A 19,371-nucleotide genomic window follows, 5' to 3' on the forward strand; every position below is an offset into this window, starting at 1 on the left:
ACACGTGGATGAAAGTTAAAGCAGGCATGAAACCCAATTTCGGCCCACACGTAGGTAGACTTGTTCACTGCCCCGAGGAACGCATGCCGAATGTTCGCGATAAGGCTTGACGACAGCAATGTGTTTCGAGCCTGTTGATAAAGGATCCGCTGGTTCTCCGTGGCTGCACGCGCAGTCTAATTTGGGGATGAAAGATAGAAGTGGAAACAAGCTAAAGATTTTTAGATGTATATAAGTTTTGCAAAGTCGAGTAGAGAGAGAGAGAAATGCAAATGAGAGAACGGCGGGGAGGTTAACCAGAGTTAAAACTTCCGGTTTGCTACCCTGCACTGAGGGGAGGGAAAGGGGAAAAGAGTACGCATTTGGGCTGGTTGGTTCATGATTACGAGCAATAGAAACAGCGCTAAACGACGGGACGAGTGAAGGGACACAGACAACAGCGCTGACTAACAACCAAAGTGTCTTTATTCTCTCAGTCAGCATATATATGCTCCGCCGCTATCTGAAACCACAGAATCAACAGAATTGGGCATGCGCAGGAAGAATTGCAATTAATGTGATAGGAAGCCAATCTCCTTCGGAAGGAGAGAAATGGACGGAAGGCTTACACATGCTTCGCCACTAACGTGAATGTGGAAAGCTTCGGATATAGGGCGTGCGCGGTCATCACGGTATTTTGACAGGTAGGTTACACCTTCGAAAGATGGCTTGCAGCCGCATTCATTGCAATGCAGTGACAACTGACTATCTTTTGCCCGTTTTTGAAATTTGTTTGAGTGCTCGCGCATGCGGTCATTGATGCAACGCCCCGTTTGGCCGATATAAAAATGCTTGCATGAAAGGGGGATCTTATACACCACACAGTCACAACAGTCACCAAACAAACCTCTGTCTGTGCTGCTTTTTACAACTTTTTTGTTGTTGTTATTGCTTACCCTATTGACTTGGTGGCACAGGCTACGTTACTTATTTTTGGCAGTAAACAGCAACCTGACGCCTGCCCTGCTGACAACCTTTTTGAGATTGTGCGCAACCTGGTGAACATATGGTATAACCGCAACCATTTGCCGTGAGCGATTCTCAGATAGAGCAGCTGCCGACTGCTTTCCTTTAAGGATCGTTGCGAGGCTTTCAGCGATGCTGGTCAAAATCGGTGCCGGGAAACCTGCGAATAAAGGAAGAACGAAGAGCGAGGACAAAAAGAAAGGCGTGGAAAAAAAAAGAAAGGACGGGATCATTACAGTCTTTCTAATGGGCCACTGCCACGCAAAAAGGTCAACAAAGCCCTGACCGACTTTCGGTTCGACGGCAGTTCATGCCGGCATTCCAAGACTGTCTGTTCTGAAAGTGGCCTGTCGTCAAGGCGTGTCAACACGGCCGCTAGCGACACAAAGGCGAGTAAGTGCTAAGGAATGTCTACGGACCAAGAAAGCACGCTAGTCTGAAAGCCCCTTGATGCTTTCTATTCGTTTTACACGCGTCTTTCTTTTCTTTTTCCTTTACTTCACTTAGGAACTTTCGACAGCGTCGGCCTGCTGCTGCTGACACTTCGACAAGGATGCGGTGACGGCGGTTGTCTAAGAGCCCGAAACGACTTCATACAAAAGCTGAGGAAGCCCTGCGGGACACTGAAGTGCTCCAGGGAACAAATAGAAAGCGATCGGCGCGATCCAAGCGGGGGCCGCAAACAAAGAAAGAAATTCGGTGAGTGATGTCACATGAAGGTGTCGTCGGTTTTCTCCTATAAAGAGAAGTATACGTTCCGCGGCCAAGTCTGCGTAGACGGCGCTAACGTACGGGTCTACACCTTGAACGTAATATTCCTTCGATGTTATAATTCGAAGTTTTAAATTTGCGTTTCACTTCTGCGTGACTATGCGCACAAACCGTGGATAAACAGTCTGTGAGGTTAGAGAGCGTAAAGAAAGGAGGAAGGCAAGGAGGTTAACTGAAGCGGAACATCCCGTTTTTTTTTTGTCCTACACTGGGGAACGGGAGAGGGAGGAGTGAGGAATATAGACGCAAGTAGAGAGATATACAAGGTAATACAGACATACGACCACAGCTGGTCCCGATCATAGTCCAATATCGCAACACAAAATCACGAGCAACACAATGAACACTTATTCAGGCTCAACCGTTTGCACAGGACTTTGTTTTTTTTCCCTTAAAAGCTGTGCCGGTGCCTTCGTAGCTCTCCGCTACGATGACTTACGGGAGATTTCACGCCAAATTAAGCAGAGCTTTTTCTACCATCACAGATGTAGCTGAAAACATTTCAACGTGTCCTTCGAAGCTTAAAAGCCGTTTTCCCCGCTTATTTGGTTGCAATGAAATTGTCTAGCATTTTGACGATAATTTATTTTTCTTGTCCAGTTTTTTGTCCCGCTGATAAAGAAGCTCCAATGAAATTTTTTTTCGAAAGCATGTTGTATAATCTAATTGTTCTGGTGGTATGTATGGCAAGACAATAATAAGGTGGTGTAACTGCCACAACTGCCAGTTTTTTTGAATATTTGAATACTTCCGAGTGCTTTGGTACCGGCAAAAGGGAGTCTTAACATAAACACCGTTTCAGCGACTCGATCTTGCAACATCCCTCTGAAAAAAAAAGAAGGAAAATAAATGCTTATTGATGCCTTCTTGCTCAGCTGGGCGAAAAAAAATTGCACCAAAATGCTAGAAAGGTTATTACAAGAAAAATAAGCAGGGAGAACGAGTTTCGAACTTCGGTAAACACAGGAACATTTTTTTTTCAACTATATTTGTGAAGGTTGAAAAAACGCTGATTTATTCATCGTGCAACGATCCTTATGAAGTCGGCATTCCAAAATGGTTTGTTCTGATAAAGGCCGGCTTTTGAAGCGAGCTAGCGACTAACTTGCGAGCGATCGTCTCTGTTTACTGCAGCGAGTAGAGATTCACACAGAACGTGTTGACAGGTGTGCTCGCGACCTAGTGAATCGATAAGTGTTCTCAATACCCGCTTGGCTATGACTTCTTCCAACTTCCAGAAAATAGGCTTAGGCAGTGTGAGTTGCGAGCGACTCATTTCAATATGGTCAAGTTTCAAGCGTGGGCGACGTGGCACGGGAGCAGCCGACAATCCGAAGAAGCGCGCTGTGCCTTCGCAACCCGTGCCGTTCCCACACGGCAACGCACAAAGCGCGGGCTACTTCAGTCCGTGGAGTTATGTCCCACCGATGGATTTTTGAATGGGGGTTCATAGTCCAAAGCTACACAGAGGCCTACGACAGTCGCCGTACAACAGATATCCGGATTAATCCTGACCAATTGGCTCAGCCAACGTGGCGTGAGTCGGTGACGGCAGAAAAGGAAACGATAACGTCGCTGTTTAACGAGCAAGTTGCTCAATGAAATTCCGGGGCTTATGTAGATAGCTTGCACGTGACGTCACGGATGCAGCTCTCACCGTGCGAGTACCCAAACATGCGGCTACGATGATATCAGTGCACTTTACTTTATCAGGCGCACATTGTTTTGCTTTCGAACGGTGACTGGGTCTTTTTTTTTCCCCCGATTATCACTGTTGTATCACTGCGCAGTGATACAAACGCTGTCACGTTTCTTGCTTACACCTCCTTTCGCCGCGCTAGTACCCCACGATGACGACCATGATGACGCCAACGCGAGCTGTCTATAGCGACGCAGAACAACAAAATAATATGTGGTTCCGGCGCAGCAGCTGGAGCCTATGCGATGCCCTCTCCTGCAAAAGCCACAGGGAGTTAGTAAGACGAATGGTCCTTTCAGACGGCCTCATCACAGCATCCAAACCAATTAGACGCCACAAAGCTCTTGCGCGTCATCACATGCGTCCAGAGAGTCATAATAGTTGGCGTTCGGCGATGGGCGTGCCCAGCCACTGGGTTGCCCAAGAGCGCACGCTCCTTGCATCGGCGTGTATTGGTGGTGAAAGTCTGACCCCCCATGAAACCGGGCGAAGGAAGGAAGGAAAAAGTGGAGAATGAAAGGTAGGGAGGTTAACCAGTTTAGATTAACCGGTTTGCTACCCTACACATGGGAGAGGGATGGGGGCGAAATAGCCGATGAAAGCTTATGAGGTTTCAACATTTCCCGTTCCGCAAAGTCTGAGATACAGGATCGTGTAAGTCCGCCTTGAATAGCGTCGACAGGCATTTTGACAAACGTTTCCCGGTAGTGCGCTTAATGTTAGACAAGGAAGAAAGGTGCGCTTGTCGGTCATGATGCACACGTCGACACCGGACAATGCGCCCGTCGAGAACATATTCGGCATAGCACGTTCCGTGTGGTTGGCGTGCGAAAAAAGAAAAAAAAAAGAAAAAAAATGGCAGTTTGACCCGATCCGCTGACAGCGATAGCGAGGTTTCGCATCGCGTTTGAACTTCTCGGACGGTGGTCTAACTAGACGAGGGCGCCACCAAACGTGGGCGTGACGTAGGCGTGTGGGCAAAACTTTCTGGCACCCTTATAAGATTTAAGACGTCATTAGGGTAGGTAATGGCTTCACTGCCTTGCTCACAAAGAGCGGCGCCAGTGAAATTACATCACTTTCAGATTGTGATCAATTATATTGTTTTGCACATTTTAATGCTAGTAGTCTGAGAACAAGAAAAAAAGCACACGCTGTGAATGAAATGCATGAAGACTTGTTTTCGCGCTGCAATTCTAAAAAAATTCTGAATAATTCAGTCAAGAACATAAACGGTTTGAAAATGTTTGGTGACTGAGTAGTACATCATCTTCCTTCAAAATACGGCTTAGATAAACATCTAACATGCATATACATAAATGTATACGAAATATCGCGGCGATGGTGACATCGTGTTCTGCCTTGATCATCAACACTTGTGCGTTGGCGACTGGTGTACAGTTGCCTCTGCGACAACAGAAACTCGAAATACCAAGTATGAGTTTTGCCTTTTACCGCTTATCCTTCGGACACCATAAGATTATTGGGCTAGAAAACGGGTGCTCGTAACGGAATGCTTCTTAACGCGCTCTTTTCCCCGCCAATATAGCGAGTATTTCGAGCATGCTGAAGAAACGAATACGCTCATCTTGCTGGGACGAATGCTGCGTCCGCATAACATGTACACAGAGAGAATGGTGTATATTCAAATGCCCGTCACATCCTTCTTGCGAACTCCATTCCGTAAGCGTGATGCAAAGTTGGACGCAAAAGTTTGTGTAGTTACTCTCTAAAATATTTTTTATGCGAAGCATATTACGAGAGCTCAACCCAGCTCCTCAGGCGCGGCGGTGTCGCCTTCAATACCACGTGACACCGTGACGTCACGACAGAGGAGAAACGGGGCTCCAACTCGCGCCGTCGCTCGCGGCGTCGCGGGGGTATATAAGCAGCTGCGCTTGCCTCTGCTAGACACTCACGAGGTGAGATGCCTCCTGGAGACAGAGCTGCTCGTTGGAATGAGAAGCGAAGGTTGCGGCGTGCTACAGAGACTGATTTTCTAGGTGGCTTTGGCTCAACTCTTGCAAGATGGGCTGGGTGGGAATCGAACCAGGGTCTCCGGGGTGTGAGACGGAGACGCTACCACTGAGCCACGAGTACGATGCTTCAAAGCGGTACAAAAGCGCCTCTAGTGAATGCGGTGTTGCCTTAGAAACGAGCTGTTTCTAAGGCTCAGGCGTGCGTCGCTTGCTCAGGCGCACATTTCGTTGCCGCGCCGAACGCTGCGTTGCTCGACGCTCACCGCGTCCAATGCGGGGCGCGTAGTCGCTGCGCCGTAGCTCATTGTCTTACACCCCTTGGCGGGTCGACGGGAACGCTGTCGCGTTCCACTCTTGAAGGCGAAGCAGAGTAACGCATGAGTTGTTTCTTCGTCTAGCCGAACCAAATATAGCCAAGCAACAGCAGTTCACCAGGCTAAACAGTGGTTCAACAACTAAAATAAACGCTAGTATGCTTCGCATCCTGGGCTTAACCTTAGCTAAGCCACAGCCATTTTTTTTATATAAACACGGTAATACATATTTTCTAACCGTATCGGTTTGCGGAAGGTATTTACAAGCTTCACAACTGCTTTACCGCTTCGTTCTGTGTTCACGAACCCCAAAACCTGATTCACCACACACCAAATAAAAAAAAAGTAGATTAATTTTATTGCCAAACAGATGCTGCAGGTGCGGCCATAGCATACGGAGCGTCCGAGCTAATGTTAACGCGATAGCGTTAAGGGCCCCATGTCACAGAAACTAAAGCGTCCGGCATCCCGTGTCCTGCGTCCAGCATCGGACATCGTCTCGGCGAAAATACTTTCGAACCACCCATACCCAGGCACTCCATGTGATGTAGGGAAATAAGTGAACTAATTGAATTTCTCAAGCTGAAAGCGTCGAATTAGCATTTGGATGTACAAAAAAAGACAATTCTGTTACGCGAAAACTCAACCCCCCTTTTTTTCCAGAGTTTCTACCATGCATAAACCGGCCACGGCACCCGCCATTTGCGCACGCCGTCGCGTGAATATCTTGGAGGCCACGGAGCAGCGCGCCCGCTTCCTTGCAACACCTCCAGATGGCGCTCGTGTCCACCGCATCGCGGCACACGCAAGAGGCTGCGTTTCTACCAGAAAGACCGCCTTCGTGCATAGCGTTCGCCGCCAACGTTTCCTGGTAAACATTGTGGTTACGTACCCTGCAGTTGCCAAGGGGCGTGAGAAGCAGTCAGATATGTTTGAATGCTATCGCGTTCCACTCTTAAAGGTGAAGTTTAAGCGCGCACCAAATTTTTTAGAGAAGGTTTGAAATATGCTGAAGCCCTGTAGGAGGAGAGGACCAAAAGGATTTTGTTGTCTGTTGCACGAAGCAAGTCACACTATTTGTTGTATTCTTATTCAAGCCATAATTAGTCAAGAATAACTAACCAACTTCGCAAGTACTGACTTTAGGGTAAAAGCTCCAATGAGAAAGTTGTAGGACGTCCTAGTAAACGTCTTATTCAGCAGCTTCTAACTTCCTACTATTTACGCAATCATTTTTTGTGTCCTAAAGAAGGCCCACGAAATAGGAAAAAAAAATATATAGCGCCAGACCATGACGTGACCGCATTCGCGCAAAATTTCGGGGCTCTCGAACGTACTACGTACTAAGGAACAGTGCATTTAGAACGACAGAAAGCTGAGCTAGTTGGCAAGGATTCATTATGCACACACACACAAAAAAGGTGAGGCACGCAGACAGGACACAAGAGAAGTGCATTTATCCTCACCTTCTTCTTATAAAAATATAGGATGAATTGCTTCGTGATTTAGACAAACAAAAGCTGATAAAGCGTAGTAAACAAAGCCGCAAGAACGTCTCAAGCCACAAACACGAAGATCGGACAAATCTCAATCCTTCCCACGAACCTCCAGCATTCCTTCCCATGAATAGCTGATCAATCGTAGCATCAAATAGTTCCTTCAGGTAAGCTTTCTATGAAACTATATTACCCACACTGTAGGATAGCAAACCGGACTCTCCTCTGGTTGATCTCCCTGCCTTTCCTCTCTCTGCTCTCTCTCTCTTTCTCTCTATGGGTGGAGCGAGGGATGAGCCTCCATAGTATATATACGTGCGCGAATGTTACAAGCACCGCCTCTTGATCAACGCTGTAGAACAAGGAGAAAGATGCACGCGATGGAAAAAACCACCTGTATTCGTCAGTGACAAATTCAAGCATCTTCTCAACGTATGCAAAGCGGCCGGGGCATAACGCTTGCAACGCCATGCTTGAAACCACAAGATTTATATGGCGCGATCCTCTGGTATATAAATGCAAATTCATAAGCCCGTAAACGCAAGGTTGCGCAACACACAGCCCGCGAGCGGATTCCTTTCGGCGTCCCGCGGGAGTGTTTATACGCTTCCGTGGTTAGCCGGTGCTGCAATCGCAGGCACAGTCACGTGATGAGGAAGAAACGACCGTTTATTCATGAAACACCGTGTTCGACATGAACCATTGGTGGAATCGGGCAAGCGTCAAAACAAAAACAAAACAAAAAAAGACGTGGGGAAGCATAGGAGCTCTCGTTCCAAACATATAGGAAAGGCGCACGATCACAGGAATATATATATATATATATATATATATATATATATATATATATATATATATATATTCGAGACCCTCGTTATGTAATGAACGAGAAGAAAGGGGGTTAACCGAGGGACCCGATATTTATTAGTCATATCATGAGAAGCCAACAATATATATATATATATATATATATATATATATATATATATATATATATATATATATATATATATATATATATATATATATATATATATATGTATATAATACCGAGACCGAAGTATATAATACTTTATAATACCGAGACCGATCAAGTTGCCCAGCGCTGTTTATTCCAAAAAGGCAGCGCCCGCAGCTCACGCGCGAAGAAGTCGAAGAAGAGGGAAGATGATGATGGCTATGTACAAATGAAAACGACGAAGTACGTTAATAGTGCTTACACTAACTTCCCCCCGTCATGGAAGCGGCCAGCCTGGCCGCAGATTAGAGATTATCTAAACGGGGAGTGAAGGGCTTCATCCGCGACACGTGAACGATTTCGGCATTCCGGCGGCGCCGGTCAGTGACGGAGTGTACTGGGCGGACGAGATAGTTCACTGCAGATGTTTGCTGTACAACGGTGTATGGACCAATGTAGCGTGGAAGGAACTTCTCACAGAGGCCTGGGGTGCGGACGGGAATCCAAAGCAGGACTTGGTCTCCTGGGTGAAAACGTAGGTCACGGCGTTTGTTGTCGCAGTAACGCTTGCGCTCAGCTTGGGTAGCTTCTGTGCTTTGCTGGGCGATTTGACGGCAATGTGCAACTCGGGCAGCAAAATCTTCTGGAAGCGACGCGTTAGGCGAAGAAGGTGCGAAAAATAGTTCTCTGTCGAATATGGTGGAAGGAGATCGTCCATACACAAGGAAGAAAGGGCTGTAGCCGGTAGTCCGTTGAATAGCAGTATTATATGCGAATGTCACAAAAGGAAGAATTTTATCCCAGTCAGTGTGGTCAGGACGGATGTACATGGCAATCATGTCAGACAGCGTACGGTGGAAGCGCTCAGTAAGGCCATTTGTTTGCGGATGATAAGTAGAAGTAGATTTGTGGACGGTATTAGAGGCTCGAAGAACTTCCTCGAGAACTTGTGAAATGAACGCCTTGCCACGGTCACTGAGAAGAACGCGAGGAGCCCCGTGGCGCAAGACGATGGCGCGCAAGAAAAAGTCGGCGACCTCAGAAGCGGTACCGGATCGCAGAGGGGCAGTCTCGGCATATCTTGTTAAATGGTCGACTGAAGTGACAATCCAACGGTGACCGGAGGGTGTCAACGGCAAGGGACCATATAAATCAATGCCAACAAATTCAAAAGGTGCGTCCGGGCAAGGGAGAGGTTGTAGTAAACCGGCAGGAGGGGATGTCGAGCGTTTGCGGTGCTGACATGACGCACAAGAGGCAATGTATTTGGCCACCGTTGTTGATAGGCCAGGCCAGAAGCAGCGGGTCTTTATGCGGTCGTAAGTCTTGTGGAAGCCTAAGTGGCCAGCCGATACATCGTCGTGAAGTGCCTCTAATACCCGCAAGCGAAGGCAGCGAGGTAGAACTGGGACCCACCGGTGACCTGTTGGGTGGTAAACGTAGCGGTGTAGCACGCCACCTTGAAGGCGGAATTGTCGAAGTTGGCGTCGCAAGCGGCTGTTGGGTGGTTCGGTGAACCCACTAAGGCGATCCATGAGAGCTCGACAGTAGGAGTCGGCCCGCTGAAGCGAGACGAAATCAGAGCGTGATGAAAGCGTAACTTGGTCCAGGGGCGTTATCGAGAGTTGGTGGGAGGCAAGCGTATCATCGGAACGACGTGGTTGGGAAGACGACGGCGCGTTACCGGGAGAGAGTGAGAGTGGGCAGCGAGACAATGCGTCTGCATCATGATGGCGTTTTCCAGACTTGTATGTTATAGTGAAGTCATATTCCTGCAAGCGCAGTATCCAGCGTCCTAAGCGTCCTGACATGTTTTTCATTGATGACAGCCAACACAGAGCATGATGGTCAGTGACGATGGTGAAGTGGCGGCCGTAAAGGTATGGGCGAAATTTCTGAATCGACCAAACGATAGCCAGGCACTCTTGCTCTGTAATGGTGTAGTTCCGCTCAGCTGGAGAAAGTGTTCGGCTGGCATATGCTATGACTTGCTCTTTAGATTCTGTATTACGTTGCAGAAGTACTGCGCCAATACCTTGTGCGCTTGCGTCAGTATGGAGTATGGTGGGGGCACGATTATCGAAGTGGCGAAGCACTGGTCCGGAAGTAAGATGCCGCTTGAGAGCTTGAAAAGCCGACTCGCAGTCGCTAGTCCACGTGAAAGAGGCACCGGTAACCAGTAGCTTGTGTAGAGGAGCTGCTATTGCTGCGAAGTTGCGTATAAATCTACGAAAATATGACGCCAAGCCGAGGAAACTACGTAGATCTTTCTGTTGCTGGGGGCGAGGAAACTGAAGAACGGCACTAATCTTTTCGGGGTCAGGCTGGATGCCAGCTTTTGAGACGACGTGACCCAATACTTTTATTGTTTTGCTTGCAAATTTGCATTTTTTTGTATTGATTTGGAGACCAGCATTCGCAAGGCACTTGAGAACTTCGTCTAATCGATGAAGATGTTGGCTGAAGTCAGACGAAAAGATGACAATATCGTCCAGATAACAGAGGCATGTCTTCCATTTTAGACCACGAAGGACGTTGTCTATCATGCGTTCAAATGTGGCAGGAGCATTACAAAGGCCAAAAGGCATCACGTTAAATTCATAAAGGCCATCCGGTGTAGCGAATGCGGTCTTTTCTTTGTCAGTCTCGTTCATCGGAATTTGCCAATATCCTGACCGAAGATCAAGGCTGGAGAAATACTCCGCCCCTTGTAGTGTGTCCAAAGCGTCGTCAATTCGAGGGATTGGATATACGTCCTTGCGTGTAATCTTATTGAGCGCTCGATAATCCACGCAAAAGCGAACTGAGCCATCTTTTTTCTTTACCAGGACCACGGGAGACGCCCATGGGCTAGATGAAGGTCGTATTATCTTCCGCGCAAGCATGTCAGCAACCTGTTGTTCAATGACCTTTCGTTCCGACGGCGATACACGATAGGGGCGTCGTCGTATAATAGCGGAACCATCGGTTTCGATGTGGTGTGTAGCCGCAGGAGTTTGGCTCAACACAGGGGAACAGCTGTCGAAACAGGCTTTGTGTTTTGCCAAGACCACCATTAGGGCTTCGGACTGCGCGGCTGTTAGGTCAGAACCAAGAACAGCTGGAGGAGGGAAAGAATCATCCAAACCTGAGGTTGGGGCTGGCGATGAAGAAGGGCAAAGCGTGACTAGAGAGATAGGTTGAGTGTCGGCGAGGGTTGCCACAGTCATCCCTTTGGGCAACATCACAGGATCTGGGGTCGTGTTGCAAGCAGACAGAAGGGCGCAGCCGCGTGAAAACCGGACGAGACAGGTGGCAATGAGAATTCCGCGAGAAGTACAGCGGGAAGAAGGGGTGACTAGGGCGTCTCCGTCGGCGATTTGACTGGAAGTTACGGCTACAACGTCTTCGTGACCAGGACGCAGGACGTAGTCGGCAGCGATGGTCAAGTTCACGCATGAAAGTGAAGAGTCCGCAACAGGTTCAAGCTCTGTATCCGTGATGTGGACAACTTCCTCTCTACATGAAATGACGGCTGAAGCAGAATGTAGGAAGTCCCAACCCAGTATAATTTCATGGATACACGTTGGAAGGATGAGAAACTCGATGTGGTGGCGTATGCCGTCGATGAGAACACGAGCAGTACACTGTCCGTCAGGGTGAATGAATGCATTATTAGCACCACGCAAAATAGGTCCAAGATAAGGCGTTTTTACTTTACGGAGCCGCGAACACAGATCACTCCGCAGAACAGAAACGGCGGCACCGGTATCGATGAGAGCTGACGCGGGAACACCTTCGACAGTCACAGAAAGCATGTTGGCCGGGCGAACAGGAGGAATTTTTGAAGACCGATAAGAAGCAGTTTCCCCTCCAAAAACTGCAACAGTTAGTTTTCCGAGTGCTGGTCGACAAAATGGGAAGTGGGGAGAAGCGGTGATGTAGAGCGCCGGTAAGGGGATGGAGAACGACGTCTGGCCGAACGGGAACTATGAGGCAGATTGGGAGCAGCTGGTGGAGACGGAGAACGCTGTGGCGGGGACGAGTACGGTCCGGGATAGTAGTCGGCTGATCGGCGAGTGCGGTCTCTTTCATGCTCAGCATAGCCTCGCCTTTCATCCTGCTGGCGCCGGCGGCAGAAGCGGGATATATGGCCGCGTATACCGCAGTAAAAACAAACCGGACGAGGTGGACGCCACTGAGGGTACGATGGCGCAGCAAGTGCTCTGGGTCCCATCGAAGACAAATGGTCATAGGAAACGCCAGTAGGCACGGAAGGCACGGAAGGCACGGTAGGGGTGGGTAGCGAAACAACATCCGCGTAGGTAGGTGTGGAGCGCGCTACCGGAGCAAGATGCGTCGTGGGTGTGGTCATCGCTGTCAACTCCTGCTTTACGACCTCGCGCAAGTCGAAGGTGGGGGATGGGGCGCAGGCAGCAGGTGGACGGCTGAGGTCTTGTAGGTGAAGCTCTTCGCGGATGATGGTGCGGATAAGAGCACGTAGATCTGGAGAATGGGGAACCTGAGGATCGCTGCTGTCATGTGGAAGACGAATAGACTGCAGCTCGTCGAGGCGTTGACATGTTAAAGTGATGTCTTGGACAGAAGCCGGATTTTGCACGATTAAGGCGTTGAATGCGACAGGCCCAATGCCTTTTAAGATGTGGCGAACGCGTTCGGCTTCCGTCATGCTAGGATTCGCACGGCGGCACAGAGCCAAGACATCCTCTATGTATGAGGTGTAAGACTCTTGGGCAAGTTGGCGCCGCGTTCCCAGCTTCTGTTTGGCGACTTCTGCACGGCCAGACGAGGAAGCGAAGATTTGCCGCAGCTTCGAGGTAAACGTGGACCAATCCGCGATGTCGGATTCGTGGTTGAAATACCACGTCTTTGCAACACCGGTCAAGTAGAAGGCGACGTGCCTCAATTTCTGGGTGTCATTCCACTTGTTGCAAGAACTCACGCGGTCGTAGTGGTCGATCCAATCGTCTACGTCATCACCGCGGAGTCCTGCGAAGACAGGGGGATCGCGCTGAGGGCTCGTCACAGTCCAAGAGGGCGCCGCAGGCGGGGTCGTCTCTGTGGTAGGGTTAGAGGCGCCGGAAGGGCCGGGGTTGGAAGTGTCCATTGTTGTAGGGGTAGCTGGGTGCAGGCGGCGACCGGAACGGAGCTCCAGGGAGGACGGGAACGTGAGAGGACGTCGGGATCTTGACGTACCTCCACCACTTTATAATACCGAGACCGATCAAGTTGCCCAGCGCTGTTTATTCCAAAAAGGCAGCGCCCGCAGCTCACGCGCGAAGAAGTCGAAGAAGAGGGAAGATGATGATGGCTATGTACAAATGAAAACGACGAAGTACGTTAATAGTGCTTACAATATATATATATATATATATATATATATATTGTTGGCTTCTCATGATATGACTAATAAATATCGGGTCCCTCGGTTAACCCCCTTTCTTCTCGTTTATTACATAACGAGGGTCTCGAATCCGGCAACATTGATGCCTTCAGGTAGCATATGTGGGTTTATTGACCAGTTGCCTTCACCCGAAAAGATCACGTTCTCGTGACGCCTGCGGCATAAAAGACGTTCCACGTCCGCCACCAAGGTCTGTGAGTGGGGGCGCTGGCTAACACTCCCAGGGTTCTACTAGTACACATAAAATACCCAAGAAAGTGGATGGGGAAACGCCGCCGCGGTAGCTCAATTGGTAGAGCATCGCAGGTGACATGTGAAGGTTGTGGGTTTGGTTCCCACCTGCGGCAAGTTGTTTTTTCATCCACTTTAATTTCTATTAACTTATCATTACTTTATTTCATTTATTAAGCACATGCAATTTCCCCTAGGTTGCACTTGGTGCCAGTGTTTGTTGGCTTCTCACTATATGACTATATATATATATATATATATATATATATATATATATATATATATATATATATATATATATATATATATGTATATATATATATTTTACGGTGAAGCTGTGAACCTATTTAACAAAAAACTTTATACGACCAACTTTATAGTTGGCCGCGATTTTTCGTGGGCTCGTGCTCACCTAAAATACAGTACCACCACCTAGCGGCCACGGCCACTCAAACAGACCTGAAACGGCAGCTGGAAAATGGCTTTGTCCTTTAGTTACCGTGCAACACAAATATGTTTTCTCGTATGGTCGTATTACCACACGAAGCTATCATGTCTGCAGCTTGTGTCCAAGTCACACTTTACGAATTTCCTGACGCAATTTCCTTCGCAAAATTGAATTATTTCAATAAGGTGCTTGCGCTTGCTTGGCGGAGGGCCTAGAAGAATGGTGGGCGTATATTAGGTGGGCGGATGAAATTAAGAAGTTTGCAGGGACGACACGGCCACAATTAGAACATGACCGGGGCTCTTGGAGAAGTATGGGAGAGGCCTTTGCCCTGCAGTGGGCGTAACCAGGCTGATGATGATGATGATGTATGCTGCACTTCCGCTACCGTGCGTTCACACGTGACATTCGTCGCTTGTGATGGTGGTGGTTTTATAACGTCGTCTAAGGTCAGTCGTGGTGGCGGTACTTGAATAACTTCGGATATGCTTGCCTAAATACAGCAACAGCTTCGCTCTACATCCACTTTCACAGGGTGGAATGGAGGCGGATTTTTCTTTTTCCAAGTTACCGAAGGCAATACTGAATTATTGACGCAGCGTCTATAATTGAATCGAGCATGTGTTTTTTCAATATGTTAATATTGTGTGATCACTGGCGGTAGGGTTTGCGAACAGATAATTTTGTTTGGTACGTTCGCCTTACTTTTCGGCATTGAACAAATCATTGCTAACATTGTGGCGCATTGGGTGTAAGCGTCAAACAAGGTTATTTAGATCTCGTGAAACCGGCGACAAAGATGCCGTTCGCGGCTTTCTACAAAGATACAAAAAAACTAGTAACCCGGTGTTTGTGACCCCCAAAACGGCTGTTTAACGCGCTATAACGGGTACTAAAAGAGGCATTTAAGCTATATTTAGGAGCCAAATACTGTCCTTTAGGTCCCACGTGTGGGCTCAATTTATAAGAGCTTCCGCTGTGCATCTGTGGATAAGTTTTTTTTAATTTTCTGAAGAACACAGCCCTTTAAACCCCTGTCTTGTGAAACTCGATGAAACGGACTGCGTGGGTTACAAGATTTATGTGAAACTTGGCGTGCCTAGACACCATGGCAAAAGTTGTGAAAGAACTGACACACAAGCACCATGTCAACATTTTCTAGTTTCTTGTTACGCTTCTTTTTTTTCATTTTATACTGAGTATTCATTTGTAAGCAGAGAAGAGACGCTCAACATCCTCCGTAGTTGGGGGCACATATCTGTACAGCAGACAGTTCTATGATACGAAGCCCATCTGAAAGTCCAGAATGTTCGCCGGTCGGAACCTTGGACAGTTCTTTCAGTGCAAAAAAGCTGTGACTCTTGCCCGAGACAGATCAACGCTTTCATCTACCTGTAGTCTATCAGCAACAGGTACATTGGGTAGGGTGGCCAACCCGAACGTCCGAAACAAGCCCAACACTGTGGGTCAGAGTTGCGCCCGAGCATTCAGGCGTCTCGATGACGTCGGCTAAAAGAACGTGAAACCATCGCGCAAACGGGCAAAGACGCTTTCAAGCACATTGTCGCTTAGCGCAGTTAGAGTCCTTCTCACAGCGATGCGTCCGTTTGCTGCAGGGCTGTCAGTATATAATAACCTTTACACCGGCAAGCTGCTTGAGACCGAAAATACATGAGAGCAAAACTCTCATGTACCGAGCATTTGGCGCACGTTAAGAAACCCCAGGTGGCCATAATCAATCCGGAGCCCGCCTCCCCCCTCCCCCCCCCCCCCCTACAGCAGGCCTCATAATCAGATTGGGGTTTTTACACGTAAAACCCCAGCATTCTTTTATAACCTGCTATCGCTCAGCGTACTCCAGGTCCACTTTATTACTGCCCTTTTCAGTGATATGATTGCATTACATCTGAAAATGGATAAACTCGCAATTTCCGTACTACAACACACCCATATTGTTAGGGTTAGAAGTGCGAATACCGACAGGAAGGTGCGTGCGCCCGAATAGCGAAGAGTAGAGCCGAACGACAACGTACTGCACTGCCCGTAAAATATTCTCGGTTCTCAAACCATTCTTCATTCACGAGCACAGGTGAGGTTTTTAGATTCACTCCCGTGTTGTGAAACAGGCTGCCATAATGTTTCAGACGACCGTATACTAGCTTGACTGCGAAGACAGCGTTTTTCCCTCCTGACTGGGAACATCCAGATCCATTCTCTGCCGTCTCCCGCCCCCCCACTCCCATTCTCGGTATTTCACGTTTACGACCTGTCCTTTCGTATAATTTATTCATTAATCCTTTTGCAACTAGATTGCTCCAGCTAGCTTTCCTTGATGACCTGTTGTGTACATGGCTTCGAATGTGAGCTGTAGGCTTAGAGAACAACTTGTCCCTGCGCAAACCCTTTCGTAATTCACCGAAACATTTGCGCGACGGTTGCCTTTTTCTTTCCGTTTGTTTGTTTTTTGTTGTTGTTGTTTTTCTTAGTCAAGAAGACACGCCTTGCGGGTATTCTGCGAACGTCCTTTTCTTTTTTTTTTACGTACCACTCGTCGAAAAGCCCCTGTTACGTTGGTACTCTCGTTTTGAGGCAGGCGAAAGAGTCGACTTTAGCATGTTTTTTTTTTTGCGCTGTAAACCGTTTCGTTTCGTAAGAGCGTTGAGAAATTTAAATCACAGCGAGCAACGACGATGAAGATTAGATTATTTCTCATGAATTACAGTTTTCATGCTACCTTTCTAGAACATTTACTTGCCACTCTTACCACGGAGCAGCAGAGTTTCGCAACGTCAAAGGAATAAACAACAGAAAACTGCTGAAAGCAAGCACTTGACGTTTCTCTTCTATGATAACTCATCGCTATACACGTTATGACACTGTTGCTTAACGCCACCGCCTGCAATTTCGGTCTAGGTGTAATGTTAGTTTGCAGGTTTTGTAGACAAACCATTAGCTGGTTGCAGCTTTCTGTGTCTCCTTCATTGCTCTAGGTGTGAGCGCCAATAATTTCGCGAGTATCATTTTGATAATAGCAAGAACTGAATTTTAGCATATTTTCATTGACGCACGTGAATATAGTTTTTTTTTCTACAGACGATACACTTCTCGTATTGCACACACATTAAGTACTCTGACACAAGTGAAATGTTATAGCTCAAACTCGCCAGGAATGTTTTCTGCACCCTGCGGCACAAATTTCGCAAGAAGACATGGTTCGGCGAACATTTCGAAATCTTCATTCCTGTAGAGAGTTAACGCAGTCCCTACGGATTTTCACCCACCCCGCCGAAAAATAAATTGCACGTTCTACACGCTTCTCCATCGTTTACGCTGAGATGTCGCCTACACACGCCTCACTATGTGTGTGTCGCATCAAGAAAACAACGTCCCCACATTGTAGCTACTGCGATAACCTCGAAGCTTCAGCGGAGCAAATCAGCTTCTTTCCTCCACCTTGCGGTATTTCGCATAACTTATTCGCCGTTATCACAGAATGTCCTCAATGTGACCGACAGTGGTTTCTCGCCTGTGTGACCATTCGAACGTCCTTTATCTTTGACAGACGTCCTCCTCACTCTGAACGAAGTGCTTGAACCGTGGTCGTGCCCTTATAAGCAGAGACATGCAGTGAGATGTTCTTCGCAGTCTAATAATATGGACTGCTTATAGGTGACATTACTGTTTTGTCTTCTCTGAATTGTGCTTGTTTTTTTTTAACGAGCTGCTCTTCCGATCCTGTTGTCCTTGTGTAATGAATGTCCGAGGATACTTGCCTGGACTCCTGTGTAATGGGTCACCGTCGGATAATAACTGGAACTGCGCTTTCGGTGCCGGTGGCCCACGGAGACATTCTTCGCGTGCATGTAGATGTAGAGCCCAGGCGTTAGTGGTACGCACCTACTCAGGGGAATTGGCCAAGAACCGGCTAGTTCAGTATAAAGTAGGGAAAAGATAAATGCAAGAGAACTGCACTTTCGTTCCTGTGTGTATGGTGCTTCTTAATATTTTTTTCGTTCATTCACTTTTTTCATGGCTGCTTCAGTAACGAATTTGGCATTTTGGTATAGCCGTCTCTAACGTAGCCTACTTTCCCATGTTTCTACACCTAAAAAAAAGTTGAAAAAGCCTTCCTGTAGTTTTATAGACCACTTTGCTTGTCTGCATCTCGTAGACGCTAAATTATTAAAAATGCAGGCGAGGGCACTTATCCCGGAAGAGTTTACAGACTTACTAGCTTGTGGTGCATGCACGGGTAATATATACATATTATAGACACGAATATCTGCACATCTTATGTCATAAAGAGCACATTCAATTTCTCAAGACAGTTTAAACAATTTATGCAGTCTGAAGGAACTTATTTCACGCAGTTTATACGAATACAGGACGTTTTGCCTTATTCACGTCATGTCTTAAAAGAAGCAGGGATTCATTACGAGAACGCAGCCAGCGTAGTATTGTTTATCGTTCTTTTAAGCAACCACTGGAGCTCTGTAATGCGTCTCATTTGGTAATCCCCAAAGCTTATTTAGCAATATTTCATACTATCGGCGCAAATGCAAAACCCTCAAAAAAGAAAAAAAAAGGTGGCGCATTCAGAAACCTCCCAACGGTTTACGTCTATGATGCCGTCTGTCATTGGTGCCGTCGTCGTAATTGATGTTGTTGTTGTTGAGCTTCAAAGAAGCGCAACTCTATCACGCCCAATTCTGTCAGTAAGCATGTGACGCTAGGCATGTGTCGCTTTTCCAAACTTGTACACGTTACAGAAGGAAAGCAAACCATCAAAATTACAAAGACACAAATAAAAGTTATAATTGACTACAGCGGCTAATTACTGCCTCCGGAAAATAACTAAACGCTTAATAATAAGTAATCGATTACTTTTAGTTTACTTTCCTCCCAGCTCTTATTAAGATAGCAACAATGCAGTAAATAAAATGAGTTGACCGGGCTCTTTCAATGAGTCATCTGCAGCGCTTTCACGCTGGTTATATTCACCAACAATTACTTTTCAAAATTTTCGTCGGTCATTTTCTTTTGTTTTTTTCTATCAATGCATCCGC

The sequence above is a fragment of the Dermacentor albipictus genome, chromosome 6, assembly GCF_038994185.2.
Source record: "Dermacentor albipictus isolate Rhodes 1998 colony chromosome 6, USDA_Dalb.pri_finalv2, whole genome shotgun sequence".
In the NCBI taxonomy this organism is placed as follows: domain Eukaryota; kingdom Metazoa; phylum Arthropoda; class Arachnida; order Ixodida; family Ixodidae; genus Dermacentor; species Dermacentor albipictus.